This window comes from Phocoena sinus, chromosome 6 (assembly GCF_008692025.1).
Source record: "Phocoena sinus isolate mPhoSin1 chromosome 6, mPhoSin1.pri, whole genome shotgun sequence".
Lineage (NCBI taxonomy): Eukaryota > Metazoa > Chordata > Mammalia > Artiodactyla > Phocoenidae > Phocoena > Phocoena sinus.
The window spans coordinates 31,189,640-31,205,434 of record NC_045768.1 but is presented as its reverse complement, the minus strand read 5'-3'; the positions used below and the strand labels follow the sequence as shown (position 1 = coordinate 31,205,434).

General features: G+C 41.4%; 1 protein-coding gene and 1 pseudogene across 3 annotated transcripts in view; both read left to right on the top strand.

Annotated features, from left to right (window-relative positions):
• Window positions 1-15,795, top strand: part of PLPPR1 (phospholipid phosphatase related 1) — a 370,056-nt gene that overhangs the window by 145,859 nt on the left and 208,402 nt on the right. The window lies entirely within an intron of this gene.
• On the top strand, window positions 14,530-14,648 carry LOC116756164 (annotated as a pseudogene).

Below are 15,795 nucleotides of genomic sequence, written 5' to 3'. Positions count from 1 at the left end.
CCAGGAAAAACCTCGGTAAATCATACTATTTCAAAGTCCCACTTACAAGAACGCTTCTTCCTTACCTGTGTCCAACTTCAACAGGCAGTGAACATTGATACTGTTGAGAGAATCCCAGTAGAGCAATAAAAAACCTTAAATATATTGTTTTTAACTAAAAATTTTTTTAATTAATTTATTTTTGGCTGCGTTGGGTCTTTGTTGCTGTGCGCGGGCTTTCTCTAGTTGCGGCGAGTGGGGGCCATTCTTCATTGTGGTGCGCGGGCTTCTCATTGCCGTGGCTACTCTTGTTGTGGAGCACGGGCTCTAGGTGCACGGGCTTCAGTAGTTATGGCACGTGGGCTCAGTAGTTGTGGCTTGTAGGCTAGAGTGCAGGCTCAGTAGCTGTGGCACACGGGCTTAGTTGCTCCATGGCATGTGTGATCTTCCCTGAACAGGGCTCGAACCCGTGTCCCCTGCACTGGCAGGTGGATTCTTTTTTTTTTTTGCGATACGCGGGCCTCTCACTGCTGTGGCCTCTCCCTTTGCGGAGCACAGGCTCCGGACGCGCAGGCTCAGCGGCCATGGCTCACAGGCCCAGCCGCTCCGCGGCATGTGGGATCCTCCCGGACCAGGGCACGAACCTCTGTCCCCTGCATCAGCAGGTGGACTCTCAACCACTGTGCCACCAGGGAAGCCCTGGCAGGTGGATTCTTAACCGCTGCACCATCAGGGAAGTCCCTAACTAAAATATTTTAAAATGTCCAAATATTCATATGAGTAGTTGTACAAAGTAGTAAATGTGGAAAATTATCCGAACCTTCTAGCTGATACATTTTCGGAGTTGGAGAGAGTATTAAAAAAAAAAAAAAGTGAGCTTGAAAAATAAACAGGATTCAAAGGATCCGTGATTCAGAACTGGGTGTCCTGCATTAAAATACTTAAAGTTATGCAAAATTGACTGTGGAAAGAATAACAGTAAATGAAGGCTTTTCTTTTTCCTGTGTATCAAATCAAATGCATTTCATAAAGGAGCAGGAACCTCTTAAAATAAATACAATGAAGCCTCCTTTAAGCATTCACTCTAGGGACTAACAAAAATCAATTGCCTCCTCAAGTTAGATCTTTAATAAAAGATGGAATCAAAATGGTATTGGAAGCTGCGTCCACATTCTGAAGAAGTGGCCCCTTAAGACGGCTGACTGCCCACCAGGCAGCATCTTTAGTACAGATTCTGTTGTCTTTTTTAAAGGAGATGGTTTGATTGAGGAATGCCGATTGAATACAATGTCTAGTCCTTGCCATATTGAATATAAGCTTTAGCCCTTCATCTGTTTACTTATTAATGATCAGATTCATTATCTTAAATAGCAGAGAGAAAAAATATCTCCAAGCCTCATAATAGCAAGAGGGCGTATATTTATTTGTACTTCTCAAGAGAACTCCGCTTGGCTGATATCACCTAATTAATCTTTACAGTTGGTCCGTAAGGAGGATGCAGTTTTACTGTCCCTCAATCTGTAGATCTAATAATAACTGTGGAACACAGAAGATAAATTGTATTTGCCCTGAATAGCTGGTTTTAAAGGAGTCTCTACAGTGCCAATAATGAAGCCCATTCTAAGCTTTGTACACAAGGGGACTTTGACTCAGAGCTTCCTGTATGGGATGCCTGGAGACTGTTGAAACAGCGAAAATCTGTTAGAAATGTTCAGGTGGTTCCAGTTCTTGGAGCAACACAGTCTGTGCTATGCCTTTGGGACTTACTAGGGCCTCTTCTCTTTCCTAAATTTTGGGATCTGGGTGGGTTGGGATGCTGTGTGCCGTAAAGTACACAGTGACAATTCCTACCATGGGAGAGAAGGATGAAAACGTTGTCATATGTCACTTGATCCACGTGGATGGGGCAGTGAAACAGTGAAAGCGGAATGGCTGTAATGATGACGATGATGAAAATAAGGACAGTGTTAATGACTTATTTTATTAAATGCTACCCTGTGCAGGCCCAGAACCAAACATTCTACTTACTTTATTTTCTTTAATCAACACAATACTCTATGAGGTTGGTATTATTATCATACCAGGTTTACAGGGAAGAAAATAAAGTGTCTGACTTCTGTTAATAAAGAAAAATGTGGAAAATCAGAGCTTCACAGGAGTCATTTTCTTAAATTGAAATATAGTTGATTTACAATATTATATTAGTTTCAGGTGTACAGCGTGGTGATTCAGTGTTTTTACAGGTTATACGCCATTAAAAGTTATTACAACATGGTGCCTATAATTCCCTGTGCTGTCCAATATATCCTTGTTGCTTATCTAACTTATACATAGTAGTTTGTATCTCTTAATCCCATACCCCATCTCCCCCCTCCCCCCTTCCCTCTCCCCACTGGTAACCACTAGTTTGTTTCCTATATCTGTGAGTCTGTTTCTTTTTTGCTATCTACATTCATTTGTTTTATTTTTTAGATTCCACATATAAGTGATATCATATGGCACTTATCTTTTTCTGTCTGACTTATTTCACTAAGCAAAATATTCTCTAGGTCCATCCACCTTGCTGCATATGGCAGAATTTCGTTCTTTTCTATGGCCGAGTAATGTTCCATTGATACGTATACCACATCTTCTTTGGGCATTTGTCTGTTGTTGGATCCTTGGGTTGCTTCCATATGGTCCAGTTAGTTTTCAGTGAGAATTGTTCCACATGTAGATGTATTTTTGATGTGTTCACGGGAGAACGTGAGCTATACATTTTCTTACTCTGCCATCTTGATTATCTCCCTGAGGGAGTCATTTTTTCCTGATGCAAAAGATGGCAGTTCACTTTGCGATGCTCCATTGGAGCAATGCTCCTCTATACAATTCAACTCAATTTTTGATTTGAGGATTTCTTTGGGATACTGTGTGCAGGGTTTGGGCTGGGGACTGAGCATAGGGAAATGAAAAGGGCACAATGTTTGTCCTTAAGAAGTTCAGCCCAAACTGGGCTACAAACTCAAATTCTTTCAGGGGCAGCCATGCAGCATGACACCAATGAGTATGACAAGGACTGAGGCCAACTGGAGATGTTCCAATTAAATGGCATTAACAACAAAAATTCCTGCTGTATGACCAGAACCCCTCTCTGGGCTGGATTAAGTCTGGCATTATTTTGCAACTCATGGACTAGCTATATTCTAATTTATTGACCAATATCATTTTTTCTCTGTGATTTTTCATATTAAAATTAAAACATAGGACCTTTACCTCTGTGATATGGAAATTTTGATATGGAGGCCTAGGAACTACTGACTGCCATGCTCTGCTTTGAAGGATGCCACTGTAGTGAGAATGGAGTAGGCTTGCAGAGAGAAGCAGAGACAAGAGATGAGGTAATGGAAAGTCCAGATGGCATTCATATCCCCAGTTCCAGTTACCCAAAGGCCCAGTGGTACCTTTTCTGTGATTTGTTCAATGATTTATTCAGTTATAGAAAATGATACTCTAGAATATCCTTCTAAGATATTTCTCTCTCTCTTTAAGCCAGACCTAGTTTAAGGGGTTTCTGCCACTTGTAACTAAAAGTGACTTGATTAATTCACAGGGCTGCCTGTGAACCCAGTAAGGGAGACGAAGGAGGTAGAAAGTCAAAGATGAGAGTATTGCAATCCATCCAGAGAGCACACAGCCAGCGGGGGCCATCTATACTCATAAGCCTAAACATAGAGACACGGGTACTCTAAACCCAACAGCTGGAGTCAAAATTAGAAGACAAAAGGATACTAAGGGAATTGGGGGAAAAAATTTGATAAGAAAAAAAATTCAGTTCCTATTTGGAACTGAAGCCGAAGCCATAATTAATGAGCTTTTGCCTGAAAGCTGTTGGAAAATGGATTCTGGTATTTCTCAGTAGGTCAAAGACAGGGCTCTTAAAGGAGGGGAAGCTGGGACTAGTTTTCAAAAGGAGGAGGTGAAGCTGGAAGTACTGGGGCAGTCTGTAAAGTGGACTCACCTCTTTAGATTGTCTCAGAACTTACCCTGGCTTCTTAGGGGTCCTCTTCTCTCATTGGAGGTGGACCAGGTTGGCTATACTGGCTTCATCTTCATCTGGATCTGAACTCTAAGTGTATTGCTACCTTCTTAGTATCAGGGAACATATAACACATCCTGAACGTATTCTGTGAACGTCTTCCATGCTTTCTATTGCCAGCTCTGTTCAAAAAAACAAACAAACAAAACAGCTTTAATGAGATATAATTCATGTGCTAAACAATTCACCATTTAAGGTATGTAATTCAATGGCTTCTAGTGTATTCACAGTTGTGCAGCCACAATGACAATATATTATAGAACATTATCTCCAACCCCAAAAGAAATCCTGTCCCCATTAGCAGTTACTCCTCATTTCTCTCTCAACGGTCTCAATCCCAGCCCTAGGAAACCACTAATCTGATTTCTGTCTCATTAGATTTGCCTGTTCTGGACATTGCACATAAATGGATTCATATAATATGTGCCTTTTGTGATTGGCTTCTTCCACTTGGCATAGTGTTTTCAAGGACCATCTATGTTGTAGATATATGAATAATTTGTGTCTTTATTGCCAAATAATAGCCCATTGTAGGGATATACCACATTTTATTTTTCCATTCATCAGCTGATGGACATTTGAATTGTTTCCACTTTTTGGCTATTTTATGAATAACAGTGCTGTGAACATTCATGTACAACTTTTTGTGTAGATGTATGTTTTCATTTCTCTTGCATATATACCTAAGAATGGAATTGTTGGATCATGTGGAAACTTTATATTTAACCTTTTGGGGAAATGCCAAACTGTTATACAAAGTAGCCACACCATATTACATTCCCAGTGGCAAAGTATAAAGGTTCCAATTTTGCTGTATCCTCACCAACACTTGTTTTATTAAATGTTTTTTGACTGTAGACATCCTAATGTTTATTAAGATGTATCACATTGTGGTTTTTATTTGTATTTCCCTCATGGCTAATAACATTGAGCGTCTTTTTATTTGCTTATTGGCCATTTATATATCTTCTTTGTAAAGATATCTATTTAGATTCTTTGTCCTTTTTTTCTTTTTTTTTTTTTTTTTGTGGTACCCGGGCCTCTCAGTGTCGTGGCCTCTCCGGTTACAGAGCACAGGCTCTGGATGCGCAGGCTCAGCGGCCATGGCTCACGGGCCCAGCCACTCCGCGGCATTTGGGATCTCCCCGGACCGGGGCACGAACCTGTGTCCCCTGCATCGGCAGGCGGACTCTCAACCACTGCGCCACCAGGGAAGCCCTGTCCATTTTTTTTTAAACATCTTTATTGGGGTATAATTGCTTTACAATGGTGTGTTAGTTTCTGCTATATAACAAAGTGAATCAGCAATACATATACATATATCCCCATATCTCCTCCCTCTTGCGTCTCCCTCCCACCCTCCCTATCCCACCCCTCTAGGTGGTCACAAAGCACTGAGGAGCAGATCTCCCTGTGCTATGCAGCTGCTTCCCACTAGCTATCTAGTTAACATTTGGTAGTGTATATATATCCATGTCACTCTCTCACTTCGTCCCAGCTTACCCTTCCCACTCCCCATGTCCTCAAGTCCATTCTCTACATCTGCGTCTTTATTCCTGTCCTGCCCCTAGGTTCGTCAGAACCTTTTTTTTTTTAGATTCCATATATATGTGTTAGCATATGGTATTTGTTTTTCTCTTTCTGACTTACTTTACTCTGTATGCCAGACTCTAGGTCCATCCACCTCACTACAGATAACTCAATTTCATTTCTTTTTATGGCTGAGTAATATTCCATTGTATATACGTGCCACATCTTTATCCATTCACCTGTCAATGGACACTTAGGTTGCTTCCATGTCCTGCCTATTGTCAGTAGAGCTGCAATGAACATTGTGGTACGTGACTCTTTTTGAATTATGGTTTTCTCCGGGTATATGCCCAGTAGTGGGATTGCTGGGTCATATGGTTGTTCTATTTTTAGTTATTTAAGGAACCTCCATACTGTTCTCCATAGTGGCTGTACCAATTCACATTCCCACCGGCAGTGCAAGAGTGTTCCCTTTTCTCCACACCCTCTCCAGCATTTATTGTTTCTAGATTTTTTGATGATGGCCATTCTGACTGGTGTGAGATGATACCTCATTGTAGTTTTGATTTGCATTTCTCTAATGATTAATGATGTTGAGCATTCTTTCATGGGTTTGTTAGCAATCTGTATATCTTCTTTGGAGAAATATCTACTTAGGTCTTCTGCCCATTTTTGGATTGGGTTGTTTGTTTTTTTGTTATTGAGCTGCATGAGCTGCTTGTAAATTTTGGAGATTAATCCTTTGTCAGTTGCTTCATTTGAAAATATTTTCTCCCATGCTGAGGGCTGTCTTTTTGTCTTGTTTATGGTTTCCTTTGCTGTGCAAAAGCTTTTAAGTTTCATTAGGTCCCATTTGTTTATTATTGTTTTTATTTCCATTTCTCTAGGAGGTGGGTCAAAAAGGATCTTGCTGTGATTTATGTCATAGAGTGTTCTGACTATGTTTTCCTCTGAGAGTTTTATAGTGTCTGGCCTTACATTTAGGTCTTTAATCCATTTTGAGTTTATTTTTGTGTATGGTGTTTAGGGAGTTTTCTAATTTCATAATCTTACATGTAGCTGTCCAGTTTTCCCAGCACCACTTATTGAACAGGCTGTCTTTTCTCCATTGTATATTCTTGCCTCCTTTATCAAAGATAAGGTGACCATATGTGCGTGGGTTTATCTCTGGGTCTCTGGGCTTTCTATCCTGTTCCATTGATCTATCTTTCTGTTTTTGTGCCAGTACCATACTGTCTTGATTACTGTAGCTTTGTAGTATAGTCTGAAGTCAGGGAGCCTGATTCCTCCAGCTCCGTTTTTCTTTCTCAAGATTGCTTTGGCTATTCGGGGTCTTTTGTGTTTCCATACAAATTGTGAAATTTTTGTTCTAGTTCCGTGAAAAATGCCATTGGTAGTTTGATAGGGATTGCATTGAATCTGTAGATTGCTTTGGGTAGTATAGTCATTTTCACAACATTGATTCTTCCAATCCAAGAACATGGTATATCTCTCCATCTATTTGTGTCATCTTTAATTTCTTTCATCAGTGTCTTATAATTTTCTACATACAGGTCCATTTCTTCTTCCTCTTCCTTTTTTAAAAAAAGTTTGCTCTCTCTCCCTAGATGATCACCTGTACTTGGCAGGTAAGTTACCATATATGTTAATGACTCTAAAATCTGTATCTCTAATCTAGAACTCTTTTTTGATTCTCCAGACTGACACATTTACCTGGCACCAGTATTGCAGAAACCCCACAATCAGTGTGTTCAAAAGTGAATCAACATTTATCTCCTTAACCTCTTCCTCCCCTTCCTATATTCCCTAGTGGAAGCACCATTCCACAACGTTGTCAAAGACAGAATCTTGGCATCATCCTGGATCTTTCCTCTCTGTCACTGTGTTAGTTTCATATTGCTGCTATAATAAATTACCACAAATTTAGTGCTTAAATCATACAAATTTAGTATCTTACAGTTCTGGAGGTCAGAAGACCAAAATGACTCTCACTGGGCTAAAATCAAGATGTCGGCAGGCCAGCATTTCTTCTGAAGGCTCTGTGGGAGAATCTATTTCCTTGCTTTTTCCAGCGTCTAGAGGCTACCACTATTTTTTGGCTCGTGGCCTCCTTCCTCCATCTTCAAAGCCAGCAAGGTCAGTCCTCACACTGCCATCTCTTGTTCTCTTTCTTCTGCCCCCTCTTCCACTTTAAGGACCCTTGTGATTCCACTGGACCTACCAGGATAATCTAGGATAATCTCCAGGTTTAAGGTCATCTGATTAGCCGCCTCATTCTATCTGCAACCTCAATTCCCCTTTGCCATATAGCCTAACATATTCTTAGGTTCCAGGGACATCTTTGGGGGGCTGTGATACTGCCTACCACACCTTACTTAGCTAATCAAACACTAGGTCTAATAGCTTCTGCCTCCTAAATATGTCTCAGTCCCATCCAGTTCCCTTTTCCTCATTTGTCTCCAAAATAATTCAGATCTCATCAACTGTCACCTCAATTATGCTAATAGTTTCCTAATTGGCCTCCCAGTGTTTGGCTTTCTCTTTCCCAATCCATTCTACACGACCCTTTCCCTTAGGATGTGGGCTATACTTCTTAACATGGAGTATGGGTCCCTTCATGATATATCCCTTGCTTACAACCTCACCTCCATCTCTTGCTAGTATCTCCTTGTACCTTTTATTTTAGCTACTTCTGAACTTCTGTCATCTTCTTCCAACGCAAGGTACTCTCTCTTACCTCCAGGCCTGCATACCTGCTCCTTAAAACTGCAATAAGTTGTGTTTCAGTTTTCACTTTGCTAAAGTCTACTTTATTTCTCTTTCAGGACTCACTTAAAATATCCCTTCCTTTAGGAAGTCTTTTGCTATTCCCCATCCTCCGGAAGTTATGTGTCCCTACTTCCCTATATCAGCACTTATTATTTTTGCATTGTAAGCATCATATCTGTCTTGCTTATCATCCCTGGTGTATTTTTACTGCCTAGCTGGTGCCTGACATATATTAAATTCTCAATATAAATTTGTTGAGTTAGAGAAAAAAATCAGTATGGTCCTTTATCAAATAAAGTGGCCTTGCGTGGTTCAGCCCTGCCTACTTCTTGAAATTCATCCTGCCTGTCTCGCACTCTTCCTTTCTGTGATCCATGCACACTGGCCTCTCAGTGCTGCCAAGGGCCCCTGCTCCATCATGCTGTAGGAACATTGCCTATGTTGTACCTTCTCCCTGGAATGAATTCCTGTGCCCATACCTCTCCTGCAGATCTCAGCCCAGGGATCACTTCTTCAGGGAAATTTTTCTTGACTGTCCCCCTTTTATAGACTAAATGTTTGTGCAGCCTCCCCATTCATATGTTGAAACATTAAACTGTGGAGATCAGGCCTTTGGGCGGTAGTTAGGTTTTGATGAGGTCATAAGCGTGGGCCCCATGATGGAGTTAGTGTCCTTATGAGAAGAGGAAGAGACTAGAGCTGTCTTTCTCTCTTCATATGAAGACACAGTGAGAAGGCAGCCATCTGCACCCAGGAAGAGGGTCTTCATCAGACACTGAATTGGCTGGTACTTTGATCTTGGTCTCCCAGCCTCCAGAACTGTGAGAAAAAAAATGTCTGTTGTCTATGGTATTAAGCCCCACAGTCTATGGTATTTTGTTATGGTTTACACCAGTCTGAGCTAAGACATACCCCATCCCCTTTCCCAGTCAAGCTCTCTTGTTATATATTCTTCAAAAACACTTATGTTAGAGCCATTATCTCAATATTTATGCATTCATTAGAGGGGATATTTAATTAATGTTCGTCTCACTAACAGACTAGGTTCCATAAGAACAGAAACTATCTGTTTTGACTTATTTTATTCCCATTCAGCCACCAATAAATATTTGTTGGATAAAGAAAAAGCAATGAATGAATCCTTTTATCCTCTGAGTTTCTCCCTTTTTCTCTCCCTTACTCCTTTTCCCTACTCTTCACTGTGCTAGCTAGGGCAACTTATCATAAACACATGAGCACAAAAGTGTTTCTTTGTCTACATTAGAATAGCTATATAAGACTCGTGAGATTGTCTGGACCAATCTCCATACCAGGCAGAAGTTCATTCACCCAGCCTGAGGCTTGGGCTGATAACTTATGAACTTTTTCAGTTGCTGGCAGCTCATGACATTTCAATTTGTTATAGTTTTCAACAGTTCTGACTGTTTGAAAACTCTCCATTTACCAAACCAACAACCATCTTCTTAAATTCCTCCCATTCATCCCATTTCAGCCCTCTGCAGCAATATATGATAAAGTTATTCTCTCTTCTACGTGACTCCCTTCATATTTTTAAAGGCAGGTATTAGGGACTCTCTTCTGTTGCCCAAGACTCTTGTCTAGGTTCCATTCCTTTCAACCATTGCCATTCTCTTTGTGTTTGGTGGCTCTTCTCTTACGTCTTTCCCTATCTCCTTCCTTCTCCCACCCTTACTTCCTTCTTCACATTTTTCCTTTCCTCTTCCCTTCCTCCCCATTCCTCCTCTCCTTTTCTATTTTCTTTCTTTCCTTCCTTTCTCCTGTTTCCTCTTCCCCTTGTCCTTTTGTTTCCCTCTGCACTTCCCTTCCCTCCTCCCTTTCCCTACTTCATTTCCCAAGTAATATAAAGCAACTAGGTGATCTCTAGTTCTCATTTTTCTCTTAAAGATCAAACCTACCCTGATCATCACAGTGGACAGGGAAGGAAGGAGAGAGGGACATCCCCAGCTGTGAGTTATTTTGATAAGAGTGACAGTTGTGCTTTCATCCAAACTGTGATTGAAAATGTTGAACAGGATTGAGCTATGTACAGAAACCTGGGAATCCTACTAAAAGTTCCCTTCAAGTTAATACTGATCCATTAATTAACACTCTCAGTTATTAATATGCTGTCACCAAAGCCATGTGGAAAATGTGACTGATAATGTAATCACCAGGAAATCTTGAAAGCTAGATTTAATATGTAGGAGAAATCCATTCATTCATTTATTCACTCAATTGAGTGCCCACTTCATATGCAGCCCTGACATTTTAAACTGAATATTTTGGTAATGGCAGCTATAATAGAGCTTTGAAATTTCAGAATGTCAAGCTTCTGTCCACCCAGAAGTCATGTAATTAGTTTCTTGTCTGTTTGGATACATTCAGAAAATATACCATAGTCACTGATCAATTTTATATTTGATCCTGGGTCCTTCTGCTTTAACTTTAGAATTTCCATTCATCGACTCATCTGACATGTAAGTGCATTGCTGTGGTGGGTGCTCCCATCTTCCTGGCTAACTGAAATGGGTATTGTGACTATCTCTTTTCATTAGGCCAGCTATGCTGCTTTAGCATCCCAGAAGAAGCAGTCAAGGCTCTAGAGTGCATGAATGATTGGAATCTGTGAATCATTGTCCGTGTTCCTGGATCTTTTACCGAGGGGGTGGCCCTGAACAAGTGCCAGATATCAGCGCAGATCAGTTCCCAGCTGCACTGGGATACTTTACTTAAAACTACGGTTTTTCCGTAAGTGTGATAAGGACACACTTCCTTTCTTTCCAACCCCCTGTTCAAGTGATCATCAAATCTTGTCATTTTTTTTTCTACCTCTTAACTCTCTGTGGTGTTTGTCCTCCCATCTCCATCCTTCTTGCTACTTTATCCAGATCATCATCATCTTCCATCTGAATTGCAGATTCTTCCTTCTTCCTGCGGTGCCTTCCTCCGGATATTGTTTACACTGTAGCAAGAGCGACATTTCTAAAACATAAATCAACTCAAGTCATTCTCCTGCTCAAAAACCTTCAGGGGCTTCCCTGGTGGCGCAGTGGTTGAGAGTCCGCCAGCCGATGCAGGGGACACGGGTTCGTGCCCCGGCCCGGGGAAGATCCCACGTGTCGCGGGGCGGCTGGGCCCGTGAGCCATGGCCATTGAGCCTGCGCGTCCGGAGCCTGTGCTCCGCAACGGGAGAGGCCAGAACAGCGAGAGGCCCGCGTACCGCAAAAAAAAAAAAAACAACAAACCTTCAGTAACTCCCTACTGCTTACAGATTTAGGCCTAATCTCTTATCAAGACATTCAAGGCCATCTGTGATTTGGTTCTAACCTTCCTCTGTTGCCTGACCTTTCCCCATTCTCTGTATAGTTCCTTTGGCTCCCTCCATTTCCTTGAATGTATTACCTTTGCACTTGCTAGTGTACTGTCTGAATACCCTACTTTCTCCGTCTTCGTGCTGACTACCCAAGAGTCCAAGCAAACACATCAGAGATGCTCCCTGCGACACCCCTGCCTCACCAGACCCAGGCAGAATTGGACATTCCTTCCTTTTGTTTTTATGTTTCTTTAAATTAGGTTATTAACAGATTATTTCTCTCTTGAGGTAAGAGGTTATGATTTTATTTTGTCTATCCCTAACAACTGAAACATAGCAGGTGCATACTATATATTTGTTGAGTTAATTCATAAATACCATCACACTAGAAAACACTTATGTGGTCCTTATTCGGGATCAGGCACTGTTCTAAGCACTCTATACATGTTGCCTATTTAAAGAGTGAATGTGTACAGCCTGGTGGCCTTTTTGGTTAATATGCACTGCCTTATGACTTAAACGTCACAGAAATGTGAAACCCACTCTAGCAGCCCTTCTGTCACCAATTTGGACCCCCATTTCCTTGCTTCTACTTTTCTCAGCTCACTAATGACATCCCTGCATGCTTCAGTCTATCTCAGTTCTAAAAACAATCTGCTATTAAGGCAGGAAGTTTCAAGAAGCCCCAGTCCTCCTCCCCAGTGAGTGGTAGTTGGCTCAAGCAGTGACCACAAGTTCCAAGCCATGCTGTCAGTGGCTTTGCAGCTCATCTGACTCAGAGTGTGGTATCTGAACAGTGACCCTATAATCCGTGTTTATCAAGCTCTCTATTCCTTTCTCAGACCTTGAAACTGTCCATCCTAGAATTGTCCCCTTGTACCCAGTTTTCTAACTTCAATGTTCCCTCGTCCTCTCTTCCTCAGGTGCCTCAATCAGTGGGACTAAACTTCTGACTTAGTCACTATTCCAAGGGACTTAGTCATTAAATGACTTTCTCAAGATCACATAGCCAGTAAGTGGTAGAACCAAGATTCAAATTAGTTAACATTCTGATTCCAAACATAAAATAGCTTTTTCTCTGTAAATTGGAGGAGGAAACACTTGGGACAAGCACAGAAGTGTTTCTGGGCCACTAAAGGAGGTTGAGTTCATGCTAAGTGCTCAATGAATACTCCCTGTTTCGGATGTTGATCTAGTGTCACTGCATAAGCCTCTCTTATTGATTGTGGCCAAGGCAATGATAAAATTATGAAGTGGAACCAATCAAAAGCTTCTCTGAACTTGGAAAGCCTTGTAGGTATATAACTGGGGGTTGCCAAAGGTGACAGAAGATGTGGTTAAAAGCATATTCAAACCCAGTGAAAGGCTGACAGTTGCTGGAACAACTTTCCCCAAGTAGGTGAGGGTATTTGAGTGTGGGGAACAGGTATGAATTCCGTGTAAACAATGGTGAGCTTGAGCTACCCTGAGATCACAGAAACTGTGAGGAAGCTGATGAGCCAGGAGAGTCTACAAAGGGAGAGACACAGCAACAGCATTAGGAGAGAGGGCAGGTGCCATAGGAGACCAAGTCAAGGGGAACCTTTCTAAAGAAGATACCATCCTCAAGATGGGAAATGGCTAGAGCAGAATATAACCCTTCATCTGTAGCAGGGGTTGGTTAGCAGTGCATACGGGGTGGGCAAGGCAGTTTCTGAATGAGTGAGCAAACAACTGAATGGTCCCATGGACGTGAAAGTGAGCACGTGTGATCTGGATAAGCACCTTTAATATCAGGATGGGCTTGTGAAACATCTGTGTGCGTTGTGAAACATGTATGAACATGTGTAAGGTCTGAGTGAACATGTATTGATATATTATCTGAAAAAGGGTAGGTGGCATCTAAATAAACACGTGAGTGTGGAAGATCAAAATGAATAGTTATGTAAGATTTAGGTGAGCATTTTTAACAACACAGCAAACATGTGTATCATCTCAGTGAGCATGTGTAGTGTCTGATGAGGGTCTGTGATGTCTCAGGTGTGACTTTCTGAATAAGCATGATCTGAATATCAGTGTGTAATGTTTGAGCGATTTACTATCTAAATGAATCTGTTTTTAAAACAACTAACATGTGTAACATTTTAGTGAACGTGTGTGTCACCTGTGTTAGTAGAACATATGAATGAGGATGTGTAACATCTAAGTTGGTGGGTCTCAAACTTGAGCGTGTGCCAGAATCACCTACAGGACTTGTTAAGCACACGTCGCTGGGAACTCTTCCCCAGAGTTTCTGAATCAGAAGGTCTGGGGTTGGGCCCAAGAATATGCGTTCAGATGATCCTGGTGCTGCTGGTCTGGGAACCACATTTTGAGAACTACTGTTTCAAGTATGAGTGATGCCTATGTGTGGCATTTCAGTGAGCTGATAAACAGCTACGTGGGCACGTGGCAGATCTAAGTGAACACATGTAACATTTAAGGGACATATGTATCACCTGAGCAAGCACTGTGAAAGCTATACAAGCCCATGTAACATTGGAATGATGTGTGAGGAACATAAGTGAACCTCAGTATGTTTGCAAAAACATCTGAATAAGCATGTATAAATATGAGGACACATGGAATATCTGAAGGAGTTTGAGTACCATCTGAGTAGATATATCTAGACGGTGTGTATGTGTTTTACATCTGAAGGCACTCATTGTCTATATGACTAGACAGACATCTGTACAAATAATTACCATGCATCCTGGAAAATGCAGCAATGAGTGTCCAGGGAATAAAGATGCACAAGAAGCAATAGCTACACTAGGAGCAGAAGCTACTAGAGGAGAATGGAGGTGGAAGATGACCTGTGAGGTCTGTTTTAAACACTGATTAGGTCTATAGCTATACTACCCTGAATGTGCTGCTTCTCATCTGATCTTAGAAGCTAAGCAGGGTCGGGCTTGGCTAGTATTTGGATAGGAGACCAACTGGGAATACCCAGTGCTGTAAGCTTTTTTTTTTTAAAGCTGATTAGGAATTCTCTAGAATGACAGGAGGAGGTAGGTGGGGAAAGTCTTTCTGTAAGAGAGCACAGCATAAGCAAAGGCATAACACAGAATAGCTTGGTGTGTTTAGGGAACTAAAAGTGGTTTGGGATTTTGAGAATAAAATATGATATGGGAGCAGGGGCTGAGGCTAGAGGGTTCCCAATGGATCAGATCATGGAGATCCTTATGAGCCATGATATAGAATATGGTGTTTTTTTCCTCACGGCAAATGATACAAAATCAATGAATTGGTTTTAGGCAGGGGATTAATGTGATGGGTTTATGTTCAGAAATATCACTCTGGAGTGTGAATGGAAGATAGATTGGGAATGGAGCAGGAAGTCTACTGTAACATCTGTTATATTTATGACAGATGATGAGGTCTTAAGCTATAAAAAATGCAGTGGAAAATAAGGGACAAAATTAGGATTTATTTTAGGAGATAAGAGTCCACAGGACTTGTGGACCTGGTGGGTCACAAAATTAGGATCTATTTTAGGAGATAAAAGTCCACAGGACTTGTGGACCTGGTGGGTCATGAGTCTCAGGTGGAAAGAATGGGAGAGACAGGGAATATGGGAGAATGGATTGGAAAGAATCATATATTTAGTATTAGATACCGTCAATTTAGGTGCTTCTTCGACATTCAGAAAGGGATGTTATACACTTGGGTCTGGAGCTCAGGGGACAGTCCAGGCCAAAGACAGAAATTTGGAAATGATTAGTTAGTGATAACTACACTCATGGGAATGGCCAGACGTTGGTGAGAAGAGTAAAGAGTAAAGAGGCCAAAGATGGGGAAACCTAGGATCATCAACATTTGAGGGGTAGGCAAATGAAGACTCAAGTAAAAGGAAATTAGGTGGAATGTTAGAAAGGTAGAGGCATGCAGAATCATGTGACCTTGTGAAACATTGAGTTCCTTTAAAAGTTGGGGGAAATCCATTTCATTTAAATGATTTGCAGATGGTTCTGGATTGAGAGTTGGCGGTTCAAGAGGGAGTCCTGCGTTCCATCCTGGCTGTGCTACTAGGTACTTTTGTGGCCTTGGTTCATTAATTTGAGTCCCTGGGCCTCAGTTTTAAAATATGAAAAATGATAAGGCAATCTTG